The sequence below is a fragment of the Heptranchias perlo genome, chromosome 20 (genome assembly GCF_035084215.1).
Source record: "Heptranchias perlo isolate sHepPer1 chromosome 20, sHepPer1.hap1, whole genome shotgun sequence".
Taxonomy (NCBI): Eukaryota; Metazoa; Chordata; class Chondrichthyes; order Hexanchiformes; family Hexanchidae; genus Heptranchias; species Heptranchias perlo.
In genome coordinates this window covers 28,684,479-28,691,927 of record NC_090344.1, presented here as the reverse complement: position 1 = coordinate 28,691,927, position 7,449 = coordinate 28,684,479, and the positions used below count along the sequence as shown (strand labels likewise).

The following is a 7,449-nucleotide window of genomic DNA, read 5'->3' as shown; positions in this document are numbered from 1 at the left end:
GAAAGATTTCAACACCCGAGAAGGAATCTCTCCCAATCTGTAACTTAAATTCTGCTAGTTTGCAAAACCTGACATTTATACTCTTGATTTTCTTTGTCTGCATCTCTCTGTCTCTCCATGTCTCTGTCTCTTGTCTCTCTGTATTGTCCCCAATGGACTTCTCAGGCTTCCTTGAACGGCGATGGCTGATCTAACCGTCAACAATAGCAGAGAAGGGTAAAGAAAAAAAAAAGACTGAGACAGCAGGAAAAGGAAAGGTGCAACCCAGGTGATAAATTCGTAATAATGTATCCACATTCATGGCTCTTCGCTCTCACAGTGAATAAAAGCAGCAATTTGAGTGAAGTGTACTTATGGTGGCGTGTAAACTATGACGATGCCGAGACAGACGACAATGTCGTTTCAGAGTAATTCATTCTGTAAAGTGTTACTTGATAATACAAGTCGTACATTCAAAACAAATTTGATAAAGAGAGAGTAATATTGTTGATATGAAATAATTAGTTTAGAACCTGATATTGCTCTACATCGTATATCGTACAAGAAAGCGAGATTGGATGGCCATGGTGTTCTGAAATGATGGTGGATCAGCTGCGTGGCAGCGAAATTTTACATTGGCTGCACGGCTCTGTTGCCAGTTGGACTTTGGATCTGATTCTCGCTCAGGGAGTTTCACCGGTACAAATCCGGGATGAGCCCCCTTGCGTCCCCATTTTTCGTCAAAAACCACCAATTGGCTTCTCACATCTTTGCAGCAAGTGCACAAGGCAGGTTTGACTTATCTCCAGCAGAGCATGTTTGAACACCATGGACAGAATGCAGAAGGTTATGTCCACGAAAGACACGTGGACGAAATGAAGATAATCTTTCAAGAAGTTGTACAGATTGAAGCCGGCACATGAATTCATCCCAATTCAGGCTATCTCATGGGTACAGATGCAAAAGGTAAAGGAAGCTGCATTGGCCTGGAACCAAACCCCTGGTTTCCCACCGGCAGGCGAGGGTTCTGCACTGAATCACCAATGCCCGCACGACTGCAGGCTGCACGTGTCGTGCTGGATACGTGTCTAAGAACATGCAGTCTGGCAGAGTTCCTGTGATAACCGTATGCAGTCTGTTCGACAGCCGCGTGCTACCTGTGGGTGACGTAATGAGTGGGTGAAGCATGGTCTTGAATTTCACTGGGATTCGAAATCACCTCACATTGTCACTGTGAAATGCTCAAATAAATAAGAGCCGTCGTTACCAAGCAGTGTTTACTTCTCTCAGAAATAAAGTTGTAATCCAACCCTATATACACCTCTAAGATTTCACGACATGCGACGGACTTCCTTTAAGCTGCTCAATCACAGAATTTGGAGATTTATATTATTTTTCTTTGCATGTATCCCTCTATCTCTGTCTGCATTTCTTCACTTTCGGTGTTGCTCCCTAATGGACTTATCAGGCTTCCTTCAACGGCCAGTTCTGGAAACCAGGGATGGGAAAAGGCTGTCGGATCTTCGACCAATTGTTGGATTTCGACGGAATGAGTTTTGCTATTTTCCGTCTCCGCTTTCGGAAAATATAAACCCAGATGGGATTTCCCCTCCTCGGGTCCCGTCACCCCCGGGTCATGGGAATGAACCCGATCTCGCACTCGATCTTAATATCTGTATTCTCATTGCTTAACAATAAAATTACGGGCTGACAGCTATTTTGAGGACACATTTTAGAAATTAACACATAACAGACATATTCGAAATCTAGAAGCACGTGGGATTAAAGGGCCGGTGGTAACGTGGGCAAGTAATTGGCTCAGGGATAGGAGGCCGAGAGTAGTGGTGAACGGATGTTTTTTGTGACTGGTGAGAAATATGCAGTGGGATCCCCCAGGGGTCGGTATTCGGACTATTGCTTTTCTTGTTATATATAAATGATTTTGATGTGGCAATAGGGAGTACAATTTCGAAGTTTGCGGATGATACAAAACTTGGTAACGTAGTAAATAGTGAGGAAGATAGTAGCAGATTTCAGGAGGACATAGACAGACTGGGGAAATGGGCAGTCACGTGACAGATTTAACGCCGATCAGTGTGAAGTGATGCACTTTTGGAAGAAGAACATGGAGAGGCAGTATAATCTAAACGGAACAATTTATGGGGGTTTCTAAGAGCAGAGGGACCTGGGGGTTCATATTCAGAAAACAGGGTAAGTTGATAAGGTGGTTAAGAAAGCGTATGGGATACTTTGCTTTGTAAATAGGGGCATTGAATACATTAAAAAGGGAAATCATACTAATCCTTACAAATCTTTGGTTAGCCCTCAGCTGAAGTATATTGTACAGATCTGGGCACCACACTTTTGGATGAAAAGGCATTGAAGAGGATTCAGAGCAGGTTGATCTGGATGACACCAGTGATGAGGGACTTCAGTTATGTGGAGAGATTGGAGAAGCTGGGATTGTTCTCCTTACAGCAGAGATGGTTAACGGGAGACCTAATAGAGGTATTCAAAATAATGAGGGGTTTTGAAAGAGCAAGTAGGGAGAAACTGTTTCCTCTGGTAAGTAGGTCGGTAACCGGAGATCACAGATTGAAAATAATTGGCAAAAGAACAAGAGGGGAATTGAGGAGAATTTTTTTCACACAGAGGGTTTGTTAAGATCAGGAACGCACTTCCTGAAAGGGTGGTGGAAGCAGATTCCATAGGATCATTCAAAAGGCAATTGGACATAATTGAAGAGGACTAATTTGCAGGGTTATGGGGAAAATCTGGGGTGTGGGTCTAATTTGGACAGATCTTCGAAAAAGCTGACACTGGCACGACGGCCGAATGGCCTCCTTCTGTGCTGTAAGATTCTATGATTCTATGATAACCTTCTGAATCATTGCAATTGATGCTATTCAGTGTTGAGCAACCAAGAAAATTATAACCGTGATATTTGGCTTCTCCATTCCCTTATGAATATCGCAGATTATAATGTCCAGGCGGGGGTGGGACTGAATGTGGGATAGAGTGCGGAGATTGGAATGGAAGCCCAGCAAAATGAACTTGGTCTCATCAGTTTTTGTTGTTTTTCCTACCAGTTGCCCGAAGCAGGCGGTGAACCTTCTTCTTGAGAGAGGATCGTCATTTCAGTTCAGAAGGGAAAAGGTATCAAGAAAATCTGGTAAAACGCACACAGAATGATACGGGACTGACAGCACACCCCTTTTAAACAGACACAGATACGGAATAATCCGGGACTAACAGTACGTCCCTTTTTAACGGACACAGACACGGAATGATCCGGTCATAAATCTTCATTGTGGTCCATAAGTTTCTCTTCCGTTCACCATAAGATTTACTCTTTTTACAATGACACCAATGTACAATCTGATATTTCGCGACCATACAATCTCAACACCTTCCTGGAAGGAACTGTTGCTGATTTCGGCAAACAATGCAATACCCACGGTCTGCCGTTTCGAGAAGGATGGGACTTCGACCAGAACTTCTGGGTGGACTGAATGAGAGAAACAAAACTTAAACAAAATAACGACGAGGGTGGGATTCGAACCCACGCGTGCATCGCACAATGGATTAGCAGTCCATCGCCTTAACCTCTCGGCCACCTCGTCGCATGCTGAAGTAAGCGAAAGCTCCTTTATTCAAAATGAAAATACTGGCTATGTTGCCAACCTGAAATGAAAACTGTGAATTGTTTATCCTCAGCAGGTCAGGCAGAATCTTTAGATATGGAAACAGAGTTAACGTTTCAGGTCGATGACCATCACATGAGCATTCCAACTCACTCAACTTGCGCCTTGTAGATGGTTGAACGGCTTGAGGGAATTAGAAGGTGAGTGACTTGGCTCTGAATCTCCAGCCTCTGATCTGCTCTTGTAACCACAGCATGTATGTGGCTGGTCCAGTTATGTTTCTGGTTAATGATAACCACTAGTATGTTGATGGTGGGGGTTCGGCGATGTTAATACCAAATCCCAACAGAAGAGATTTACTGTAAAGATTCTAGGGATGAGGGGCATAAGTTTCATGGATTGATTAGAGAAGCTGGGGTTGTTCTGCTTGGAACAGAGACGGTTACGAGGAGATTTGATAGAGGTATTCAAAATCATGAAGGATCTGGACAGAGTAGATAGAGAGAAACTGTTCCTATTGGCGGAAGGTTCAAGGACCAGAGAACATCGATTAAAGGTGTTTGGCAAAATAACGAAAGGTGACATGAGGAGAAACATTTCTGCACAGCGAGTGTTTAGGATCTGGAATGTACTGCCCGAGGTGGTGGTGGAGGCAGATTCAATCATGGTCTTCAATAAGGAACTGAATAAGTATTTTAAACGAAAGAGAATTCAGGGCTACAGGGAAAGGGTGGGGGAGTGGGTCTGTCTGGGTTGCACTTGCAGAGAGCCGGCACGGACTCGATGTGCCGAATGGCCTCTTTTCGTGCTGTGACCATTCTATGATTCTATTCTATTTGTGGGAGGCGATGCGAAGCGACCGGAGCGTGACGTAAATCGACCTGTTCATGTACATTCCCTGATAATAAATCCTAGTGTGATGCAAAGAAGAAATTCATAATTATGGTGCATATCTTTTATATTATACTGACTATAAGAGGTACTCGGTTCACCAGGGCGCCATTGTGCACATTGGTTGATACTTCGCCGAGATCACACCTTACAGTCCCAACTCCTCCGTCGAAGAAACAGTTGGGTGGCAATCCAGACTTTGCTGAATTGTGCAAATAGGTGGAAACCAGCAATGCGGAAAAGCACTTCGTTTTTAAGAAGGCTTTTTGGTGAGGCGGTCAAAATGGAAGGGTGTACAAATTCTGGCAGCAGTGAGATTCGGACCCACATAATTCAGAGATGGAAACCAGCATCGCAGACAGCGCAGTTACTCACGCATAGGGTAAGCTATTCAGATCTGACGATAAATGCCATAGAGCTGAAACATTCCCTCTGGCTCTTTGGCCACAGGTGCTGCCTGACCTTTTCAGCATTTTCTGTTTTCATTTTTGTGATTTCACAATGGCTGTTTTCCTGAAAACACCCAATTTGACCCAAGGACAAAGCTCGCACTTCACTTTCCCCACGCGCTTAAAGTCTGCGGTTTCCGAACTAAATCTCCTCCACGCCGAGCTTTCAAATGACCTTTCGCTCACGGCCAACCTCCTGTAATCGACACCTTTTCACCATTGCCGCTCTTTTCATTTCTCCTCATTCATTTTCAATCGGACATTTCCACAGACCAAGTAAGATCAAGCGGAACATTTCCGACTTTCCTGCACCGCCCAGATTGCCAAAAATGCACCTTTCAGCCCTCATTCGCAGCGATGTCGCGCCGTCCGTCTCTCCCGCACATCAACTGCTCGGGGAAAAGCGCCAACGACCATGGAAACAAAACCCAGTTCTTCAGTTAACATCCCCCGTGTCACAAGATACCCCATGGAAATTTCCTGGAAAAGTATGCGATGTCCTACCGAATGCCAGCCCTGCTTTCTTAGAGCTTGTCTCTGGAGCAGATCGAAATGTATCGATTGGTTTCATGCACAAATGAACATTGATGCGAACGGGGCATGTGCCACCGAGAAACAGCGGTCGATGTAGAGCAAACTTAAAGGTGTATGAATGTGAAAGTGAGTGTTAGAGTCGGCAAGGCCGCAGGAAAGTCTCAATGAAATAGACCATGATTGTGGAAGGAAGGGAAAGCTGGAAGAAGCGGCGGGTCTGAATTTTGGATCATCCAACAGAGACACACGAGAGAACAAAAACAGGATACAGACAAAGGTGCTGGGGCAGAAAGAAAAATAACGAAATAAGACGAATGAAAAGAGAGTGAAAGAAATAATGGGAGAGAGGGAGGTGAAAGAAAGAAAGAGAGAAAGAAAGATAGAAGGGAGAGAGAAAATCAAGCGTGCAATACTCACCCCGCAAACGGGCGCTGCTCCCAATCTCCTGCACTTCGCCCCACAGACCCTCATCCCATTCACACCATCCGACAATACACTGTCAATGTTGTGCAGTGAAACAGAGAGTTTAAAGGTATAAAGACAAACACACCGTCCTACAATACACTTTCAATACCTGTGCAGAGAGACAGTGAGTTTAAAGATACAGAGATACTTACAGTACACATTAAACATCCGTGCAGTGAGTCAGAGAGTTGACAGGCACAGAGACACTCACAGCGTCCCACAATACACTTTATAAATCATGTGCAGTGAGACAGAGCATTTAAAGATATGGAGAAATTCACCTTTTTTTTCAAAAGTGTCACATCCCAGAAGCAAGAGAGAGCGTGGGTCAGTCTCCCTCTCCTGATAGAGCTGAGGCTTGTCAGTCAAGAATCCTCTCCTCCCTGTATTGGCCGTGGAGGAAGTGCAGAGTAGATTTAATAGAATACCTTCAGCCTGACTGGCCTGTAATTACTTGATCTATCCTTTTCTCCCTGTTTATACAACAGTACAACTTTAGCAGTCCTCCAATCCTTCGGCATATCACCTGTAACCAGAGAGGATTGGAAAATGATGACCAGAGCCTCCGTTATTTCCTTCCTTGCTTCTGTTAACAGCCTGGGATATATTTCATCGGGGTCTGGAGATTCAGGTGGAGTGATCTGCGGACTTCATTTTCCTCTTTGCAAAGATTTTCACCGCAGGTCAAGATCACAAGTCTCGGTCCAAATTAGGACTACTTCCGGGTTTGAATCTCAAATCGTGAATTACACCCTGACCTCAACGAGCCCAAAAACGAGAACGTGTCTTTAAGTTAACCCGTTGCTGACACATTCTATGAGAGGTCTGACTGTACACTGAAAGGGCGTTTCAGAAGAGTCAATCTGATATCCGTTTCCTCCTCAAACCTGAACAAATACCAATTCCAAAGTGCCATTTTGTCGCTTAATTCCACAAATTAGGTAAAAATAATTAGTTATGCAAGGCACTGCTGGAAGTTGAACCCAGGATCTCCTGTTTACAAAACGGATGCTTTAACCAACTAAGCCACAGCGCCCATTCATGATAGCTCAGCCCCACCTCCTCTCACTAATATCTATCAGCGATACGTTACTGTCTGTTTGTGGTTCAGACCTTTTCATCTTTGTCTGTTTGGTTTGTCCGTTCACCTGTGCATCCCGATGCTGCCGACAAATCTCGTTATGTTTATCTTTGTGTCTCCATCAATGCGTTGATATACGGATGAGTATGTGTACTTATGTTTGTTACATTAAATAAATTACCGGTTTAGACAATTCTCGCTCTGAAAGTGAAGAACTATTGAGACGCACTTTACTTTGTTTATTTTGGTGCTGAAAATAAAAAACCGTAAGAGGTCCAAACAGGGAAAAGGAGATAAACCTGTTAGGGAAAATGAGGACAACAGTCAAGATTTTTACCAGTATATTAAGTGAAAGAAGGGAGGCTGAGAGTAATGTGGGCCGCTTAAAGACAGATGGAGGTGATAT

General features: G+C 44.1%; 2 non-coding genes across 2 annotated transcripts; both read right to left on the bottom strand.

The window, feature by feature from the left end:
- Nucleotides 1-3,520: 3,520 nt before the first annotated feature.
- trnas-gcu (transfer RNA serine (anticodon GCU)) lies at nt 3,521-3,602 on the bottom strand. Its single transcript has one exon. It is a non-coding gene; the product is annotated as a tRNA-Ser (tRNA).
- A 3,322-nt stretch (nt 3,603-6,924) lies between these two features.
- Nucleotides 6,925-6,998, bottom strand: trnat-ugu (transfer RNA threonine (anticodon UGU)). The gene has a single exon. It is a non-coding gene; the product is annotated as a tRNA-Thr (tRNA).
- Between the last annotated feature and the right edge of the window lie 451 nt (nt 6,999-7,449).